The sequence below is a fragment of the Rhinopithecus bieti genome, unplaced genomic scaffold, assembly GCF_001698545.2.
Source record: "Rhinopithecus bieti isolate Rb0 unplaced genomic scaffold, ASM169854v2 scaffold_79532, whole genome shotgun sequence".
Lineage (NCBI taxonomy): Eukaryota > Metazoa > Chordata > Mammalia > Primates > Cercopithecidae > Rhinopithecus > Rhinopithecus bieti.
In genome coordinates, this window is record NW_016830370.1 from 859,212 (window position 1) to 881,549 (window position 22,338).

Sequence of the window (22,338 nt, forward strand, 5' to 3'; positions counted from 1 at the left end):
AAACAAACAAGTAAACAGAACGACACCTAGGCACCTCACATTTAAACTACATAAAATCAAACATGAACAAATTTTGAAAGAAGCCAGAATAAAACCTCCCAACACCAACACCTTACCTGTAGAGGGGCGAAGATAAGAATGGCATCCACCTTCTCTCAGGAACCATGTGTCCGAGTCCCTCTTCTGCCACTATAACAGAATACCACAGATTAGGTAAATTATAAAGAAGTTTATTTGGCTCACAATTCTGGGAGCTGGGAAGTGCAGGAGCACGGTGCCGGCGTCTGGCCAGGGTCAGTCTACGGTAGAGGGCAGAGCAAGGACGCAAGCACCGGGAGACAAAGAGAAAATCAGCCTGAACTCATCCTTTTATCAGGAGCCCACTCTCAAGACAGTGAACCCACTCCTGAGATAATGGCACTAATCCATCCACGAGGGTGAAGCCCTAGGAGCTAATCACCTCTCAAGGGTCCCACCTCTCAATATTGTCACAATGGTAATTAAATTTCAACAGGAGTTTTGGAGGGGACATCCGAACCCCAGCACCACGCAGCCGGAAGACAGCAGAGTGAGATATTTAGTGTTGAGAGAAAAAAACCCACCCAGCTAAAATTCTGCACCCCATGAAATTATCCTTCAAAAGTGAAGGAGAAATAAAGACCTTTTCAGGAAAACAAAAATTGAGAGAATTTGTCGTCAGTAGACTTGCCTTGCAAAAGTCTTAAAAGAAGCTTTTTAGAGAGAGGAAAGTGCTATAGATCAGAAACTCAAATCTACATAAAGAAAGGAGGAACACCAAAGAAGGAACAGTCAGGTAAAATAAAATCTTTAATATTCTTAGCTGATCTAACAGATAACAGCTCTAAATAATAACAACAATGCATTCAATTATGTAACTTACGTGTGTCTTAGGTACGTATATGCTTACATATGCTTCGACATGAGGGAAACAAATGGCTTAAATCATGCAAAGGATACGAACAACGAGTTAAGATGACGTTGTTGTTGTCAGGAACTCATGTTATCTGTGAAGCAGTAGAGCATTTGAAAGTAGAATTGGATTCGCTGGGAATGTATTGCGAATTCTAGCGCAATCACTAACTGATATTCTAAGAAAGGAGAGAAAATAGAACTGAGCATATCAGATGCTCAATTAAAATCACAAAAGGCAGAAAAAGAGTGGAAAAAACAGGGAAAAAGAACAAGGGCAGCAAATAGAAAAACAGTAACAAAATGGCAGATATTAATCCAATCATACAAATAATTACTTTGAACATCGATGGTCTAAATGCAACAATAAAAAAACAGATTTTTGGCAGGGCACAGTGGCTCACACCTGTAATCCCAGCACTTTGGGAGGCTGAGGCAGGCAGACCACATGGTCAGGAGGTCAAGACCATCCTGGCAAACATGGTGAAACCCTGTCTCTACTACAAAAAAAACCCAAAATTAGCTGGGTATGGTGGCATGCACCTGTAGTCCCAGCTACTCGGGAGGCTGAGGCAGGAGAATCATTTGAACCCAGGAGGCAGAGGTTGCAGTCAGCACCACTGCACTCCAGCCTGGGCAACAAGAGTGGAACTCTATAAAAAACAAAACAAAACAAAACAAAAAACCCGAGATTTTTACATCAGAGTGGATAAAAAATGATACCCAACTATCTATTGTCTACAAGAAACACACTTTAAAGTTAGACACATATAGACTAAAAGTAAATGAGTGGAGAAAGAGACACACCATGTTTACACTGATGGAAAGAAAGCAGGAGTAGCTATTCTAATTCCAGACAAGGCAGACTTCAGAGCAAAGAAAGCTACCAGGGATGAAGAGAAAGCATTCCATAATGATAAAGGGGTCAAGTTGTTCAAGAAGACATAACAATCCTTAAGGGATATGCATCAAACCATGTGAGGCAAAAACCGCAAGGAGAAAGCTATGAATCCATGATCATGGTTGGAGACTTTAACACGTTCAGTCAGATATGACTGAATTTGTCTCCCCAAAACTTTATTTATTGTGCCTTGACCTCCAATGTGACTGTTTGTAGAAAAGACTTTTAGGAGGTGATTGAGGTGAAACGAGATCACAAGGGTAGGGTCCTAATTCAACACCACTGGTGGCTTTATAAAAAGAGGATGAGATCCTGCAACACACATGTATCAAAGAAAGGCCACGTGAGGATACAGCGAGAAGGCGGCTGCCTGTAAGCCAGGAAGAGAGCCCTCACCAGGACCTGACTGTGCTGGCACCCTGATTTTGGACTCCCAGCCTCCAGAACTATGAGAAATAAGTGTCTGCTGTTTCAGAGACCGGGTCGGTGTGGTATTTTGATATGGCAGCCTGAGCAGAATGAGACAACTCCAATTCTGCTGAGAGGGTGGTGGGGGTGCCTGGAGCCCGTGGCCCCCACTCCTCAGTGTGGGTCTCTAGCGGGGAGGTCTGAGCAGGCACCTCCTGCTGTTATGGCAGCCAGTCCATGCCTCGGGCCACGCAGTCCGACTTCTCCATCTACGTTGGGGGAGGAGCTCCTCATGGTTCCTGGGGCCTATCCCCCTGAGAGAAGGCTTTGACGTGCACAGTTAGTGGAGCACACCACAGCCTCCAGCCCTGCAGCTGGCCTCCATTATCGCTTCTCACTGGGCCATGACAGGGGCTCCCTTCATCCTCCATCCTCATTTTTTACCTCCTCTCCCTTGACTATCACTTCTGTAGGTCTTGGGGGCTTCCCTGGCTATGTGAGGGGACTGAGCCCCTAATGATCACACTCTTACTGGGCTGGGGTGGCTGCACGTGCCCAAGCACAGTGACACAGGGCAAGGGCGCCCTGAGGTTGGCCTGGCCCCACGAGGTCCCTTCCTGCCCGTGTGCAGCTGCCCCACATCCTCTGCTGCTCGCGGATCAGCTTCTCCACCAAGACAGCCACTCCTCTCCCGTCTCGACCCTGGATACCAGAGTCCCAGTGCCCAGCAGCAAGGACCTGAGTCGTGGCCCGTTAACAGCATGCCCCCTTAGGAGATGACGACCCTCAGCCTTGCCAGCCAGTGTTTCAGGGACAGGAAGCACCAGGCCCCAAGAGTCACTGTGGGGGAGGGGAGTAGAGAGCACCCCCACTTCTGCCTCTTGGTTCCAGACTCATGCTGGTCTTCCTGGTGAGGTAAGATGTCACGTGGCGTCCTGGGTTTCGTGTAGCTGGCAGGTGGCGCACTGTCCCCCGGGTTCCTGGCCTCCATCACATCATGTAGCTGGCAGGTGGCGCACTGTCCCCCGGGTTCCTGGCCTCCATCACACAGGGCCGACTCCAAGTGGGACTTTGGCTGTGCCTCCAGCAATTGACCCTCTGGTACCTCTCAGTCCAGAAGCTTCTCCATGGCAGGGCGGCCGATGCAGCCAGGAGTCCCTTCACCCCAGCCCTGCCTTGGCTGAGCAGTTAAACACCCCGGGGCATCGTCACTCACCACTGGGGCCTGCACTGGCCACTTGGCCTGGCCGCCCTTCCTCGGAGGAGACGAGTGCCTCTCCAGGGGCCCCTCGGGCTCTCATGTTGGCATCTGCCCTCATTCCTGTTGCTCCACCACCAGCATCCACCCCCTGGTGATGCCCAGACACCCTTCGCCCCATGCCTTTCCAATGCCTGAGCCACAGGCCCTGCCAGGACCTTCCTTTAACCTGTTGTTCTCCAGGCGGCCACTGGTGCCACCTTGTCCCAGGAGCTACACCTGCCTCATTCCAGCTGCAGTGCTCGCTGCTAGACCACAATGGAGCCAGGTTTCCTATGCTTGGGCATTTTAACGCCGCCTCATCAGAGTGAGAGGCAGGACCCAGGCAGTTTCCCCAGAGAGTTAACCCTGGAGGGAGGCACTGGTGTGATTAAGACAGAGCCCAGAACCTGGGAAGGAGCCTTCACCCAGCTGCAGAGGGCAAAGATGCAGCCTGGGAGGGACTCTTGGAGAAAGGAATCAGCAGCTTATCTGACACGGATGCACTTGGGAATAAAGAAAGTACTACTGTGCATTAGTGTTAGCTGGCACTGCAGGCGTGGGCCACCACACCCAGCTAATTTTTGTATTTTTAGTAGAAACAAGGTTTCGTTTCACCATATTGCCTGGGCTGGTCTTGAACTCCTGGCCTCAAGTGATCTGCCTGCCTTGGCCTCCCAAAGTGCTGGGATTACAGGCATGAGCTATTGCACCCGGCCCAGCAAAAAGCTCTTGAATGGAAATAGCATTCCTGAGAAAGACCAGCACCTGCTTCCCCAACACTTCATACCCAGCCTCTGCGTGCTGGTGAAGGCATGATGCTTTCCTCACTTTCTGACAGTGCACAGGTTTTGGTTGTGTAATCTCTCCCCCTTAGATGGTCCTAGGGCCACTGTCCCCCAGGTTCCTGGCCTCTGCCTCAGCCACTTCTGTCTGGCCCACATGCGTCCATGTGGTGCCACCTGGTGCTGACCCGTCACGGGGACTGGGAGGGCACTGTCTCCCTCTTGGCTGTTCTTTTCTGCCACTTCTAGATGGGGGTGAAATGCCACCTTGCAAGCGGCCGAGAGCACACGTGCTGAGCAACCTGCTGCGTCTCTTTGCAGTTTGTCATAAGCCAGGTGTCAGACACTAACGCTGTTTCTGGCTTTGCTGCCAATTCTTCTCTGAATCACTACTGCCTGGGACTGTATCTCCTTAATAAATGATTCACGCTTAACCCTTGCCCCAGGCTATGTTTTCTAGGAAGTCCTAGAGTATCAGCTATGTTTCGCTGCATAGCAAACTGCTCCCAAATTTAGTGGGTCAAACAATTCTATTTGCTCATGATTCTATGGGTCAGGCTTTTGGGCTGGGCTCAGCTGGGCAGTTCTCTATGGTTACTGTGCAGCTTGGCCATCTGGCAGCTGACCTGGGCTGGATGTGGCAACGTCTCTCATGAGCCTGGCAGCTGGCGCCCGCCCCTGGCTGGTTGGTCCAGGAGGCCTCAGCTGCTCCACGCGGCTGCTGCTACTCCAGAGGACTAGACCTGGAGGCCTTCCCTGGGATGGTTCCTCCTGGCTCCCCTGTCGCTCTCTGTGGGTCAAGGTAAGTCTTACAGCCCAGACTGGATTCAAGGGGCGGAGAAAAAGGCTTCACCTCTTAATAACAGAGCAGCAGAGTCTCATTGCAGAGGCACTAGGCAAAGAAGGGAGGGATTGTGCCATCTTCACAGACATCCTGCGATGCCAATCTGAGACAACCACCATAACACTGTCCCTAATGTCATTTTGGAAGACAGCAAACAGGAATCTGGAGCCTAGATTCCAGGGAGGAAGAGATGAACTTGTCATTGCTATTTGGATTATGTGACTGAATATCTGGGGGAAGGCGAAGGAGTCCATTGAGACAGCATTGGGATGATGAGTGAAGTTTTAATCAATGGCTATTTTGTCCATCAGCGAGGGAGCTGGGTTCTCAGCTGCACTGATGATGTTGATACTCACACCTGCAATGAGACCTTCATCCCGTGTCTCCCTCTCTCCCATCCCTCCTGGCTTACATTCCTACCCTGTCACCACTTTGAGGGTTTTGCTGCATCAACAGCTCTCTCTGGGTAGGTGACCTCCCCCTGACACAAAGGTGCTCAGACGCCCTCCCACAACCCTCACTGCTAAGCTCCTCAACGGCTCTGTGTTCCCCTGACCCTCTTCCGCACCTTCCTCTTGCTCTTCACTGGCTCTGCTTTGGGCTCCACCCTCATGCCCCCACCTGAGCCTGAAGGGGCAGGGCTTCTCTGCGCCACACTCCCTCCACAGCAGTCTAACCAGGACCCATGTGCTGTACCTGTAAAACAGGGCACATCCCATTTTCCATGTGTCAATCATCTTCCATGTGTCAGTCATCTCCCATGTGTCAATCATCTACCATGTGTCAAACATCTTCCATGTGTCAATCATTTACCATGTGTCAATCTTCCATGTGTCAATCTTCCATATGTCAATAACATATTTCTGGCGTTTTTATGTTTTGTCAGTTTTAAACTTCCCACTCTGGTCTTTTTTCCCCTCTTAGAATTAATTAATGGAATTCCTACACCGGGCCTTAAAACCTGCCAGTTAGTTGGGTGTGGTGGTGTGTGCCTGTGGTCCCAGCTGCTCGGGTGCTGAGGCAGGAGGATCACTGCAGCCCAGGAGTTCATGTCCAGCCTGGGCTACAGAGCAAGACACTATCCCTTTGAAAAGAAACCTGACAGCTCTCCCAGTTTCTGGTGAAATAAATCTTGACAAAGTAAGAAGTGAAAAAAATTCCCTCTTTGTTTACAGCTGCAGAAAAGCAGACGCAATTCTGTACCATAAACTGCCCCACAGGTCTCAAAGACACATTTGCACACCGTGTTCATAGCAGCACTATTCGCAGCAGCTAAAACATGAAAGCAACCCAGCATCCGTCAAGGGATGAGTGGATGAGAAAATGTCCTCCATTCATACGATGGGATGTTATTCAGCCTTAAGAAGGAAGGAGATTCTGAGACACACCACAGCATGATGAACCTTGAGGACATTGTGCTGAGTAAAATAAGCCTGACACAAAAGGGCAAACACTCTGCAATTCCAGTTAAAAGAGGTCCCTGGAGCAGTCACAAGTCACATTCCCAGGGACAGAAAGTGGAGTGGTGGGTGCTGGGGTGGGGTCGGGAGATGGGGAAGTGAATGTTTTTTTTTTTCTTTTTTTTTTGAGGTGGAGTCTTGCTCTGTCGCCCAGGCTGGAGTGCAGTGACGCAATCTCGGCTCACTGCAAGCTCCGCCTCCCGGGTTCACGCCATTCTCCTGCCTCAGCCTCCTGAGTAGCTGGGACTACAGGCGCCCGCCACCGCGCCCGGCTAATTTTTTGTATTTTAATAGAGATGGGGTTTCACCGTGGTCTCGATCTCCTGACCTTGTGATTCGCCCACCTCGGCCTCCCAAAGTGCTGGGATTACAGGCGTGAGCCACTGCGCCCAGCCGGAAGTGAATGTTTAATGGCAGTGAGTTTCAGTTTGGGAAGACTAAAAGGTTCTGGAGATGAAACCTTTTACATCCTTTTACATATTAAACCTTTTACATATTGAATATATTCATGATGTGCAGCCATGATGAATACACTTAATACCTCTGAACTGCATACTTAAAATGGTTAAGATGGTACATTTCATGTTTATGTACTTTACCAGAATGCTTTGTTTTTCTTCTTTTGGGAAAAAAGAGGCAATGCTTAACCCTGAAGAAAAGTTGTGTATGACTCGGGAGGGGAAGGCCCTTCCTGCAGGAGCCCCCGAGCAGCGTCTGCCTCACAGAGAAACAATCCAGGCCTCAGCACTCGCCTGCAGACTCCAGACTGCAGAGGGTTTAGAAGACTCTGCCTGTGGCCCTCGCTCTCAGAGCCCTGTTCTGCAAATCCCAGCAGATCAGCAGCCTTTCTGATGTCTACACTGGTTTACTGTTGGCTACGTTTAAACGACCACACATGTTCTACAGTAAAAAATAAAACAATGGGCCGGGTGCAGGGGCCCACGCCTGTAATCTCAGCACTTTGGGAGGCTGAGGTGGGCGGATCACCTGAGGTCAGGAGTTTGAGACCAGCCTGGAAAACATGGCAAAACCCCGTCTCTACTAAAAATACAAAAATTAGGCGTAGTGGTGGGTGCCAATAATCCAAGCTACTTGTGTGGCTGAGTCACGAGGCTCACTTGAACCTATGGGTAGAGGTTGCAGTGAGCTGCGATTGTGCCACTGCACTCTAGCCTGGGCAACAGAGCAAGACTTGATCTCAAAAAACAAAAACAAAAACGAACAAACAAACAAAAAACATTTATCATGAGATTGCAGCAAGTCAGTCCCATTCACAGGGTCCACTTCTAATTCTAGTTCTCTTGCTGTTTCCACCACATCTGCAGTGACTTCCTCCACTGAAGTCTTCAGCTCCTCACAGTCATCCTTGAGGGCTGAGATCAGCTTCTCCCAAACTCCTGTTCACGTTGCTGTTTTAACCTCCTCCCGTGAATCGTGAATGTTCTTAATGGCATCTGGAATGATAAATCCTTTCCAGAAGGTTGTCAGTGAACTTGCCAGATCCATCAGAGGAATCACCGTCTATGGTTGCTATGACCTTAGAAATGTTTTTGTTGTTGTTTGCTTTGTTTTGTTCTTAAACAAAGTCTTGCTGTGTCGCCCAGGTTGGAGTGCAGTGCTGCTCACTGCAACCTCTGTCTCCTGGGTTCAAGTGATTCTCCTGCCTCAGCCTCCCGAGTAGCTGAGATCACAGGCACCCACCACCATGCTCGGCTAATTTTTGTATTTTTAGTAGAGACGGGGTTTCACCATGTTAGCCAGGATGGTCTTGAACTCCTGACCTCAGGTGATCCGCCCGCCTTGGCCTCCCAAAGTGGTGGGATTACAGGCGTGAGCCACTGTGCCCGGCCAGAAATGTGTTTCTTAAATAGTAAGACTTGGAAGTTGACACAACTCCTTGATCCAAGGGCTGCAGAATGGATGTTGTTTTGGCAGCCATGAAAGAAGCATGACTGTGTACATCTCTGTTAGAGCTCTGGGAACTGGGTGCATTGTCAATGAATATATATATGTATTTTGAGACAGGGTCTCACCGTCACCCAGGCTGGAGTGCAGAGGTGTGATCCGGGCTGACCAGCTTTGACCTCCCTGGCTCAAGTGATCCTCCCACCTCAGCCTCCTGAGTAGCTGAACCCACAGGCATGAGCTACCATGTCTGGCTAATTTAAAAATTTTTTTATAAAGATAGGGTCTCCCTATGTTGCTCAGGCTGGTCTCAAATTCCGAGGCTCAAGTGATCCTCCTGCCTCAGCTTCCCCAAGTTCTGGGATTACAAGTGTGAACCATGATACCCAGACTCCTAGTAATATTATGAAAGGAATCTTGTTTTTCCCAAGGAATAGTTCTCAACAGCGGGCGTAATGGATTCCATAAACCATCCGTGAACAGATGTGCTGCCATCCAGGCCTTGTTGCTCCATTTCTAGAGCAGGCAGAGTGCATGTTGCGTCATTCTTAAGGGCCCCAGGATTTTCTGAATGGTGAATAAGCACCGGCTTCAATTTGAGGCCACCAGAGCTCACAAGAGGCTCAGCCTGTCCTGTGAAGCTTCGAAGCCAGGCATTGGCTTCTCTCCAGCTCTGAAAGTCTTATTTGGCATCTTCCTCCAACAGAAAACTATGAGTCTACATAAAAAGTCTGTGTAGCGTGGCCACCTTCATCCATGATCTCAGCTGGATGTTCCAGGTAACTTGCTGCAGCTTCTCCATCAGTACCTGCTGCCTCACCTCGAACTTTCATGTTACGGAGATGATTTCTTTCCTTCAACCTCACAAACCAACCTCTGTTTGCTTCAGAGTTTTCTTCTGCAGCTTCCTCACCTCTCTCAGCCTCCGCAGAATTTAAGTCGGGGCCTTGCTCTAGATTAGGCTTTGGCTTAAGGCTTTGGCTCCAGCCTTCTAGGCACCAAGGGCCGGTTTCGTGGAAGACGATTTTTCCAGGGACTAGGGGTCGGGGGAAGGTTTGGGATGAAGCTGTTCCACCTCAGATCATCAGGCATTAGTTAGATCCCACAAGGAGTGTGCAACCTCGATCCCTCGCATGCGGAATTCACAGTGGGGTTTGCATGGTTCTGAGCATCTAATGCTGCCGCTGATCTGACTCTCCTGCCACTCACCTCCTGCTGTGTGGCCTGGGCACTGGGGACCCCTGGCTTAAGGGAATATTGTGGTGGTTTGATCATTCCATCCAGGACATTGAAACTTTCTCCCTCTTGGCGATTTGGCTGTTTCGCTTTTTTTTTTTTTTTTTTTTTTTTTTTGAGACAGAGTCTCGCTCTGTCGCCCAGGCTGGAGTGCAGTGGCTGGATCTCAGCTCACTGCAAGCTCTGCCTCCCGGGTTTATGCCATTCTCCTGCCTCAGCCTCCCAAGTAGCTGGGACTACAGGCGCCCGCCACCTCGCCCGGCTAGTTTTTTGTATTTTTTTAGTAGAGACGGAGTTTCACTGTGTTAGCCAGGATGGTCTCGATCTCCTGACCTCGTGATCTGCCCGTCTCAGCCTCCCAAATTGCTGGGATTACAGGCTTGAGCCACCGCATCCGGCCTGTTTCGCTTTTTAGTCATGTGTTCTGGCAGGTAGCACTTTCAATCTCCTTTAAGAACTTTTTTGTATTCACAGCTTGGCGCATGAGCCTAGATTTCCACCTGTCTCGGCTTTCAACATGCCTTTCTCACTGAGCCTAGTCATGTCTAGCTTGTGACTGACCATTCACTTGAGGACTTAGAGGTCACTGTAGGGTTATTGGTTGGTCTAATTTCAAATTGCTGTTTCTCAGGGAATAGGGAGGCCTAAGGAAAGGGAGACAGGGAGGAACAGCTGGTCCATGGAGCAGTCAAAACACACACAGCATTCATCAATTAAGTTCACTTTCTTATATGTGTGGTTCATGAAGCCCTAAAACAATGACCATAGTAACTTCAAAGATCACCAACCACAGGCCACCATAAAGATACCATCATCATAAAGTTCGACACATTGCAAAAATGACTAACGTGTGACTCAGAGATGTGAGCGAGCTCACACCGTTGGAAACATGGCACAGGTGGGCTTGCTCAACACAGGGCGGCCACGGACCTTCAACAGTCCAACACGCGGTACCTGCAAAGTGCAGGAAAGTGAACACAATGGAACAAGGTGGCCCGCATCTTTTAAAATCTATGTCCTTGGCCGGGTGTGGTGGCTCACGCCTGTAATCCCAGCACTTTGGGAGGCTGAGGTGGGCAGATCACGAGGTCAGGAGATCGAGACCATCCTGGCTAACGTGGTGAAACCCTGTCTCTACTAAAAATACAAAAAATTAGCCGGGCATGATGGTGGGCACCTATAGTCCCAGCTACTTGGGAGGCTGAGGTAGGAGAATGGCGTGAACCTGGAAGGTGGAGCTTGCAGTGAGCTGAGATCGCGCCACTGCACTCCAGCCTGAGTGACAGAGCGAGACTCTGTCTCAAAAAACAAACAAACAAAAAAACTGTGTCCTCATTTACAATTGGGTTGTCGCTGTGCACGGTGGTTCACGCCTGTAATCCCAGCACTTTGGGAGGCCAAGGTGGGTGGATCATTTGAACCCAGGAGTTTGAGACCAGCTTGGGCAACATAGTGAGACCCCATCTCTGCAAAACAATTAAAAATTAGCTGGGTGCGATGGTGTACACCTGTAGTCCCAGCTACTCAGGAAGCAGAAGTGGGTGAATTGCTTGAGCCTGGAATGTTAAGGCTTCATTGAGCTATGGTGGTGCCACTGCACTCCAACCTAGGCAACAGAATGATACCCTGTCTCAAAAAAAAAAAAAAAAAACCCAAACCTCAAAGCAAATTGGATTGTTTGTTTACTTATTACAGTAGCTTCTCCTTATCTGTGGGGTATACATTCTAAGACCCCCAATGAACACTTGAAACCATGGATAGTACTGAATTCTATATATACTACATTTTTTCCTATAAATATATACCTATGGTAAAGTTTAATATACAAAGTAGGCAAAGTAAGAGATTAACAATAACTAATAACAAAATAGAACAATTGTAACAATAAACTGTAATAAAAGTTATGTGAATGTGGGCTGTCTCCTTCTCTCAAAATATCTTGTGCGTAATATTTTCTGACCACAGTTTACTGCTGGTAACTGAAACCACAGAAAGTGGAGCCACAGATAAGCACGTGGCGGGGGTACTGTAACGCATTTTGTTGTTTTTATATTCCAGATGTAAATCCTTTATCAGATATGTGATTTTAAAATACTTTCTTCCAGGCAGTGAATTGCCTTTTTATTCTGTTAACAGTGTCTTCCCAAGAGCAGATGCTTTTAATTCTGATGAAGGCTGGTTTATCGTTTTTATAGATGATGCTTTTGATATCACAGCTAAAAAATCTTTGTCCGCTCAAGATCACAGAAATGTTCGCTTATGTTTACTTCTAGAAACTGTGTAGTCTTAGGTGTTACAAGTGCAGTTTTAGTAATTTTTATATGTGGTCCGGGTATAGATCGAGGCTTTTTCTTTTTGCACATGCATATTCAATAGTTCCGGCAGCATTTGTTGAAAAGATATTTCTTTCGGCCGGGCGCGGTGGCTCACGCCTGTAATCCCAGCATTTTGGGAGGCCGAGACGGGAGGATCACGAGGTCAGGAGATCGAGACCATCCTGACTAACATGGTGAAACCCTGTCTCTACTAAAATACAAAATTAGCCGAGCGTGGTGGCGGGTGCCTGTAGACCCAGCTACACGGGAGGCTGAGGCAGGAGAATGGCGTGAACCTGGGAAGCAGAGCTTGCAGTGAGTGGAGATCGTACCACCACACTCCAGCCTGGGAGACGGAGCGAGACTCCATCTCAAAATAAATAAATAAATAAATAAAAAAGAAAAGATAATTCTTTCTCCACTGAATTGTCACATTTACATATTATACCACTTCACATACAGTACAAGAACCTTACGTCAGTGTTATGGATTGAAATTATGTCCCACAAAATTCATAAGTTGAAGTCCCAGCCCCCGGTACCTCATTATGTGATCATATTTGAATATAAAACCTTTAAAGAAGTAATTGAGGCCGGGCGCAGCGGCTCACGCCTGGAATCCCAGTGCTTTGGGAAGCCGAGGCAGGAGTATCACTTGAGGCCAGGATTTAAGAGCAACCTGGGCCGGGCACTGTGGCTCACACCTGGAATCCCAGGACTTCGGGAGGCCGAGGCAGGCAGATTGCCTGAGCTCAGGAGTTCAAGACCAGCCTGGCCAACATGGTGAAACCCCGTCTCTACTAAAACACAAAAAATTAGCCAGGCATGGTAGTGTGCACCTGTAATCCCAGCTACCCAGGAGGCTGAGGCAAGAGAATCGCTTGAACCTGGAAAGTGGAGGTTGCAGTGAGCTGAGATTGCGCCCCTGCACTCCAGCCTGGGCAACAGAGTGAGACTCAGTCTCAAAATATAAATGAATAAATAAAATAAATATATTTAAAAAATAAAGAGGTGATTAAGTAGAAATGAGGCATGAAGGTGGGGCTGTAATTCAGCATGACTGTCAGACGAGGAGACCAGGTCACACAGAGTTCCACGGGTGAGCACGCGTGCAGGGAAGGCCATGTGAAGAGGTAGCAGGAGAGCAGCTGTCTGCAGACCAAGGAGAGAGGCTTCTGCAGAGACCACGCCCGTCAACGTCTTCTTCACAGACATTCAGCCTTCAGAACGGTCAGAGGATACATTTCTGCTGCTGAAGCCACCTAGTCTGTGGTAGCTTGCTGTGGAAGTGTTAGAAAACTAACAAGGAAAGTGGGGGTCTGTATGTATTTGGGGGACCAGAGACTTTGTGCAGAGGCCCCTGACCCTCCACCCTCAAGGCCTGGGCAGGGCTGAGGAATGACCACATCTGTGCTTCTACCAGCTTGCATCACCCTGGCAGCTGGAAACGGGTTCTGCGGTGTTAGGCGAACACAGGGCACCTGACTGGTCCAAGCATGCCACCCAGAGGCAGCCTTGGAACTGCACCTGCTGGGCAGAACCTGGGCTCTACCTGCATCCTTCCTGACAGCCCATCAGAGTCCATGGGACCGATGCACCTGCTCATGCACCTGCCTCCAAGGTCTGTGGGCTAGGCGGGCCCAAGAGGGCCTGGTGTTGGAACAGAGCCTCTGGAGCCAGGAAGATGGTGGCCATGTTTGGTGCCTTCTCCTGGCCTGAGCGTGGCCCCCAGGGCTGGGTGAGATAGGATGCCCTCAACTACAGGTCCGTATCAGCTGTGATGACAAGAGGTGGGAGCGGCTGCTCAGGGCCCCTGGGCAGCTGAACCCTGGGGACAGTCCCTGGGCTGGGAGGGCCCTCAGAGTGCACGTCTTAGCAGCCTGGGGTGCCTGCTGCCCTCAACGGAGACATGGGGGGGTTGTTATAGGGCAGGAGAGAGGCTGGCCTTGGGTAGAAAGGATCAGCATGAAGACCCAAGGAGGGAGGTGACTGGACAGAGGCAGCCCCTGTGGCTGTGTCGGGCTGCTTGCCCTCGTCTGTCCTGTGGGGCTCCCCCATGTCCCTCAGTCTGGCCCCGCTTTGACGCCTTGAATTTGAGAGAGGCCACGTGTTCTTGAATCCTAGTGGGATCCTCGGCAACTGCTTTTGAAATTCCTCTTTCACGACCCAGACGGCTGGGGCAAGCCGTCTCCCACCAGCATTTTGGAGAACAAATGCTTTCACTGCCTTGATCTGTCCAGCAGGGCAGCTGCCAGTGCCCAGGTCTGAGCAGACGCAAGACAGAGGCGCGTGTGGACACAAGGGGCAAGAGCAGCCAAAGCCTCAGCCTTGTCCACCCCATCCTTCTTCCATGCTGTGGCCTGTGAGATTTTTCTGAAAAGACTGATCTGGTCCCATCATTTTCCTGATCAAGACATCCTAGCAGTCTCCCAGTACTTTCAGAACAAAATCTAGCACCCCTGGCCTGGACACAAGGCCCTGCCCCTCACTCCTGTCAGCAACACTGGTGAGTAGCAGGTGTGCTGAGGACTCAGGTAATGAAGGGGGTTTCACCATAGCCCATCCTAGCAAATAGCTTCAAGGTTCCATTCATGGATTCTAATTACTTAAACTGTTTAGCTAGTTCACTCCACAAATACTCATGGAGCACCTACCTCCTGTGCTCCTGTGCTAGACAGTTCCTCCTCCTGGGATCACCAGTGAACAAAAGAGACAACACTGTCTTCCAGAGCTTATGGGAAGGATAAAGATCGCAAACAAGTGAATTCTACAACACAAGAGTGATTCCTTTATGGGAAAAGTAGAGCTGAGAAAGAGACTGGGAGCCCTGGGGTGCACTTTGAGTCAGAGAAGGCCTCCCTGTGTGATGTTTGGGTAAATACACGAAGAGGGGGAGGGGCAGCCCTGTGGCTGTCAGAGGCGGAGGCTGACGCAGGGCTGGGGGTGGCCAGAGACAAGCGCACACAGTGACTCAGTCTCTTTCAGTGACTTCAGCTCTTACTCTGAATGAGCCCAAAGCCATTTTGAGCACAGGATGATGCACACTGAGTTAAAATTTTGAAGGCTAATTGTGGCTGCTCCTTTGGGATAGACCAAAGACCAGGGGTGGCTCTTTCAGCACCCAGGTCAGAAATGCAGGGGTCCATCAGGCTCCGATGCACATCGAGGTTGGAGGCCACAGAATTTGCTGCCTGGCTGTGGGTGGGAGGCATAGAAGATGCCCCTGAGGTTTCTGGCCAGAGCAAGGTTGGGGTTTCCAGTCCCCAAACAGGGAGCACTAGGGTGGGTCTGATCTGTGTGAGCAGAACAGACGCTTGCGTTTCGATGTTATGGGTGGGTGCCTGTTGGATACCCTGAGAGAGATGTTGGACACGTGGCTCTGTCTTATCTGGAGGCCCCAGGAAAAGATCTGAGCTGAATATGAATTTGGGAGTGGTCAGAATACAGGTGTTTCTTAAAGCCATGAAACTAGATGACTTTAAAATAACCTTCAGGTCAATCCAAGATGGCTGATTAGAAACAGCTGCGGTCTGAGGCGCTCACAGAGAAGAATGAAAAGGGGTGAGTGAATTCAGCACCTTCAACTGAAGCATCCAGGTTCTCACATTGGGACTGACGAGGAAACAACTCAACCCACAGAGAAGAAAATAAGTGGTAGGGGGGTCAATGGCCCACTCAGGAGTGGCATGGAGCCACAGGAACCCCCACCGCCAGCCGAGGAAGTGGTGAGTGATTGTGCAACCCTGCTTGGGAAATCATGCTTCTCCTATGGATCTTTGCAACCGTGGGCCAGGAGATTGCTTCATGAGCCCCCACCACCAGCGCCTTGGGCCCGATACACAGAGCTCTGTGAAACTTCAGCAGAACAGCCACTCAGCCACACACAGAGACCCAGGCGTTTTGCATACTCTGGCCCCAGGATCCCTGGCAAGGTAGGAAATCCATCCTTCCAGATTCCTGGGAAAAGGGCTGACTCCATGGAGCCAAGCAGAATTGTTCTGCAGTCCTCACTTCCACGGCACCTCACAAGTTAAGACCCACTGGCTTGGAATCCCAGTCAGCCAACAGCAACAGGCTGGACTCTGCCTGAGAAGGGTCCGAGTTCCCAGGGGAGGGGTGGCAGCCATCTCTGCAATTAGGTAGACTCAGCCATTCCAGCCTGCAGACTTTGGAGAATACAAGTGGTCCAGACGAGGAGGGGTCCCCCACACACAGCACAACTGCCTTGTCAGATCATGGCCAGAGTGGTTCTTTAAGTGGGATCCCATCCACTTCTCCTCATTGGGTGGGTCCTCCCTGCAGGGGCTTCAGCCACTCCAGCCAGCGTCCTATGGATAGAGCTCTGATCTGCCCTTGGGATGGAGCTCCCAGAGGGACGGGGCAGCCACCATCTCTGCCATTTGGCTGACTTAGTCATTCCAGCCTGCCAGCTTTGGAGAATACAAATGGCCTGGATGAGGAAGGACCCCCCACACCCCCAACAAAACGCAGCACACCTGCTCTATGAAAAAGCAGCCAGACTGCTTCTTTAAGAAGGTCCCTGATCCCATTTCTCCTGACTGGATAAGACCTCCCAACAGGTGTCTACAGCCACCTCCTGCAGGTGTGTTCAGGCTGGCAACAGATCAGTACCCCCCTGGGACAGAGCTTCCAGAGGAAGGAGCTGTCTGTCATCTTTGCTGTGTCTCAGTCTTCACTGGTGGTACTTCCAGGTACGGGAAAAATCAAGGCAACTCAGGTCTGGAGTGGACCCCAACCAACTGCAGCCATCTTATGGTAGAGTTAAAAGACTGTTGAATAGTTAGAGTAAAAGACTGTTAAAAGACTGTATAAATAGTTAATAGACTGTTAAAAGAAAGCAAACAGAAAGTAAGAACAACAACAACATCAGCGGCAAAAAAGTCCCCACAAAAACCACATTCAAAGGTCAGCCACCTCAAAGATTGAAGGTAGGTAAGCCCACAAAGATGAGAAAGAATCAAGGCAAAAATGCTGAAAACTCAGAGTGCCTCTTCTCCTTTAAATGACCACAACATCTCTGCAGCAAGGGTACAGAATGGGGCTGAGGCTGAGATGGCTGAATTGACAGAAGTAGGCTTCAGAAGGTGGGTAATAACCAACTTCGCTGAGCTAAAGGAGCATTTGTAACCCAATGCAAAGAAGCTAAGAATCACGATAAAACTATACAGGAGCTGATAGCCAGAATAGCCTGTTTCGAGAGAAACATAACTGACCTGATGGAGCTGAAAAACACAACATGAGAACTTCACAATGCAACCGTGAGTACCAATAGCAGAATAGGCCAAGTAGAAGAAAGAATCTTAGAGCTTGAAGACTATATTTCTGAAGTAAGACAGGCAGAAAAGAACAGAAAAAAAAAAAAAAAAAAAGAATGAATGAAATAAAACCTCTGGGAAATATGGGATGATGTAAAGACACCAAACCTACAGCTGACTGGGGTACCTGAAAGAAATGGGGAGAATGGAACCAAATTGGAAAACATCCTTTAGGATATCATCCTGGAGAACTTCCCCAACCTAGCAAGACAGGCCAACATTCAAATTCAGAAAATGCAGAGAACCCCAGTAAGATACTGTATGAGAAGGTCAATCCCAAGACACATAATCATCAGATTCTCCAAAGTTGAAATGAAAGTGTTAAGAGCAGCCAGAGAGAAAGGCCAGGCCACCTGGAGAGCGAAGCCCATCAGACTAACAGTGGGCCTCTCAGTGAAAACCCTACAAGCCAGAAGAGAGTGGGGGCCAATATTCAACATTCTTAAAGAAAAGAATTTCCAACCCAGAATTTCACATCCAGCCAAACAAAGGGTCATAAGCAAAGGAGAAATAAGATCTTTTTCAGACAAGCAAATGCTGAGGGAATTCATCACCACCAAGCCTACCTTGCAAGAGCTCCTGAAGGAAGCACTAAATATGGAAAGGAAAAACTGTTACCAGCCACTATAAAGACACACAAATACACAGACCCGTGACACTATGAGGCAACCACATAAGCAAGTCTGCAAAATAACCATCTAGCATCATGATGACGGATCAAATCTACACAAAACAATATTAATCTTAAATGTAAATGGGCTAAATGCCCCAATTAAAAGACACAGAGTAGCAAGCTGGATAAAGAGCCACGACCTGTCAGTATGCTGTCTTCAAGAGACCCATTTAGGCCAGAAGCAGTGGCTCATGCCTGTAATCCCAGCACTTTGGGAGGCTGAGGTGAGAGGATCACAAGGTCAGGAGACCGAGACCATCCTGGCTAACACAGTGAAACCCCATCTCTACAAAAATACAAAAAAAAAAAAAAAAAAAAAATTTAGCCAGGCATGGTGGCGGCGCCTGTAGTCCCAGCTACTCAGGAGGCTAATGCAGGAGAATGGCGTGAACCAGGAGGCAGAGCTTGCAGTGAGCGGAGATCGCGCCACTGCACTCCAGCCTGGGCGACAGAGCGAGACTCCATCTTAAAAAAAAAAAAGAGACCCATCTCACATGCAAAGATACATGTAGGCTCAAAATAAAAGGATGGATAAAATTTACCAAGCAAATGAAAACAGAAAAAAAAAAATAGGGGTTGCAGTCCTAGTTTTGACAAAACAGACTTTAAACCAACAAAAGCAAAAAAGACAAAGAAGGGCATTACACGATGGTAAAGGGTTCATTTCAACAAGAACTAACTACCCTAAATATACATGCACCCAATACAGGAGCACCTAGATTCATAAAGGAAGTTCTCAGAGACCTATAAAATTCTCACACAATAATAAGGGAAGACTTTAACACCCCACTGACAATGTTAGACAGATCATTGAGAAAAAATTAACAAAGATATTCAGGACCTAAACTCAGCTCTCGATCAAGTGGATCTGATAGATACCTACAGAATTCTCCACCCAAAAATAACAGAATACACTTTCTTCTCATTGCCACATGGCACTTACTTTAAAATTGATCACATAATTGGAAGCAAAACACAACTCATCAAATGGAAAAGAACTGAAATCATAACAGTCTCTCAGATCACAGTGCAATCAAATTAGAACTCAAGATTAAGAAATTCACTCAAAACCACTGAACTATATGGAAACTGAACAACCTGCTCCTGAATGACTCTTGGGTAAATAATGAAATTAAGGCAGAAATCATGAAGTTCTTTGAAACTAATGAGAACAAGAGACAATGTACCAGAATCTCTGGGACACAGCTAAAACAGTGTTAGGGAAATATTTTATAGCCCTAAGTGCCCACATTGAAAAGCTAGAAAAATTGCAAGTTAACAACCTAACATCTCAACTAAAAGAACTAGAGAACCAAGAGCAAACAAGCCCCACCCAAAGCTAGCAGAATACAAGAAATAATCTGGGCCAGGCACGGTGGCTCAAGCCTGTAATCCCAGCACTTTGGGAGGCCAAGACGGGCGGATCATGAGGCCAGGAGATCGAGACTATCCTGGCTAACACCGTGAAACCCCGTCTCTACTAAAAAATACAAAAAACTAGCCGGGCGAGGTGGCGGGCGCCTGTAGTCCCAGCTACTTGGGAGGCTGAGGCAGGAGAATGGCGTGATCCCGAAAGGCGGAGCTTGCAGTGAGCTGAGATCCAGCCACTGCACTCCAGCCCGGGCGACAGAGCGAGACTCCGTCTCAAAAAAAAAAAAAAGAAAAAAAAAGAAATAATCAAGATCAGAGTTGAACTGAAGAAGATAGAGATGCCCAAAACCCTTCAAGAAAATCAACGAATCCAGGAGCTGGTTTTTTGAAAAAATTAATATGACAGATAGATCACTAGCTAGACTAATAAAGAAGAAAAGAGAGAAGAATCAAATAAACACAATCAGAAATAATAAGGGGGATATCACCACTGACCCCACAGAAATACAAACAACTATCAGAGAATACTAGAAACACCCCTATGCACATAAACTAGAAAATCTAGAAGAAATTGATACATTCCTGGACACATATACCCTCCTAAGACTGAACCAGGAAGAAATTGAATCCCTGTACAGACCAAAAATGAGTTCTAAAATTGAGGCAATAATAAACAGCCTACCAACCAAAAAAAGCCCAGGACCAGACAGATTCACAACTGAATTCTACCAGAGGTACAAAGAAGAGCTTTTACTACTCTACTGAATCTATTCCAAAAAAATTGAAAAGGAGGGACTCCTTCCTAACTCATTCTATGACTCCAGCATCATCCTGATACTCAAACCTGGCAGAGATACAAGAAAAAAAGAAAACTTGAGGCCAATATCCTTGATGAACATTGATGCAAAAATCCTCAATAAAATACTGGCAAACCAAATCCAGCAGCACATCAAAAGTCTTATTCACCACGATCAAGTTGGCTTCATCTCAGAGATGCAAGGTTGGGTCAACATACACAAATCAATAAATGTGATTCATCACATAAACAGAATTAAAGACAAAAACCACATATTTATCTCAATAAATGCAGAAAAAGCCTTTGATAAAATTCAACATCCTTCATGTTAAAAACTCTCGATAAACTAGGTATTGAAGGAATATACTTCAGAATCATAAGAGCCATGCATGACAAACTCAACAGCCAAGAAAAGAAGAAAGAAAAGAAAGAAGAAGGAAAGGAAAGAAGAAGGAAAGGAAAGGAAAAGGGAAAGGGAAAGGGAAAGGGAAAGGAAGGGAAGGGAAAAGCTAGACGAGGTCACCAAGGGAGTGAGTGTAGACAGAAGGGACAGAATCAAGGGCTGAGACTTAGGGATACCTGTGTGAAGGGGACTCCACCCAGTCCCTATGAGACAGCAGCCCCTGCCACGTGCTCCTGTATGTTTCAGCAGCCGGACTTATGGTTTGTAACTGGGTATTTTTGTGAAGACGCGATTCATCTCCATCTCTCCCACCACGCTCCTTGCAAAAGGAGCCCTGTCCTTTTGCAAACTGCTGTGCCCCAAGGCCTAGAGCAACCCCTGGCTGCCTGACAGTAACAAGCCAATAAGCAAGTGCATGAGTGAAGGGCACCAGGGTTCTTTCTGTGTCTGTTTTTACCATTGCCACACTTAAAAACATAAGTTATTCTGTTTTCTTGGTGGGTTAGGGATAAAATTTGAAAATACTTTTATGTTATTAAAATCCATGCTACTATGTAAGAGTTAACATAAAAATTTCCATTAGTAATTTCTTCATATAATTTTAGAAATAACATATATTTTAAGCTAAAATTCTTATCTTTTTTTGTTTTGTACTTATCACTCCAGTGTGACTTACTGTTTCTTACAAAATCCACTCTCAGTTTTTTGTTTTGTTTTGTTTTGTTTTGAGATGGAGCCCCACTCTGTCACCCAGGCTGGAGTGCAGTGGCACGATCTTGGCTCAGTGCAATCTCTGGCTCCTGGGTTCAAACGATTCTCCTGCCTCAGTCTCCCAAGTAGCTGGGATTACAGGTGCACACCACTGCACCTGACTAATTTTTGTAGTGTTAGTAGAGATGGGGTTTTGCCATGTTGGCCAGGCTGGTCTCAAACTCCTCACCTCCAGTGATGCGCCCGCCTTAGCCTCCCAAAGTGCCAGGATTACAGCTGTGAGCCACTGCACCTGGCCCACTCTCAGATTTTATAATTCTATCACCAACAACGGTGTCACAGAACCAGGCTTTGAATAAATGCCTGATTATCATCTGACCCAGCAGACAACTTCTCACATTATTAATGAACAGTGCAGTTCTGAGTTGAACGTGGTTCATACTTTCATTTATGTTAATAAGTAAAAGAGAATTGAAATCGCAAAGACACTGGAACGTCATTTCATCAATGACATGAGTGCCTCTTCTGAATCAGATGATAGTTTTCTAATTGGTACTATTCACAATGTAATGGTTACAGCCGCAACACACGTTTAAATTTAATCTACATTACTCGAATTTTCCCATAACTTCATTAAATCTAGACAGGCAATAAAGCAACAATCCAGCCTGCATTTGTAGCATTTGCCACTTTCTATAGTGTAAATGTCCCCCTTGTGGCCAACTTGGAGCCACACATAAAAAGTCACTGAGCACGGTGCTAGGAAGAGACGGTGGTAGCCCATTACAGCTTTTACCCCTACAGATACAGCCGGTATCAGTGACCTCAGGAATGCAGGTGATGTAAAATGTAGTAAAATAATTAGAAAGTGACGGCTTTGAGTATTTATTACCTATGTTTTAAGTGAGCTTTATTTAATTATAAGTGCATATCATTTAATGTTCAGCAATGTCTGTATCTAACAGCTGGCCTGCAAAGCTCCTGCAGTGCAGCAATCCGCTCTGGGAGCCAATGCTCACCAACTCCAG

At 47.7% G+C, this 22,338-nt stretch overlaps 1 protein-coding gene across 1 annotated transcript in view; it reads right to left on the minus strand.

Moving 5' to 3' along the window:
- The window catches only part of PDE6B (phosphodiesterase 6B), a 74,850-nt gene that overhangs the window by 50,267 nt on the left and 2,245 nt on the right, over window positions 1-22,338 (minus strand). The window contains exon 2 of the mRNA XM_017865442.1: window positions 117-189. The gene's annotated coding sequence lies outside the window, so the exon portion shown is untranslated. The remainder of the gene's footprint in view (window positions 1-116; window positions 190-22,338) is intronic.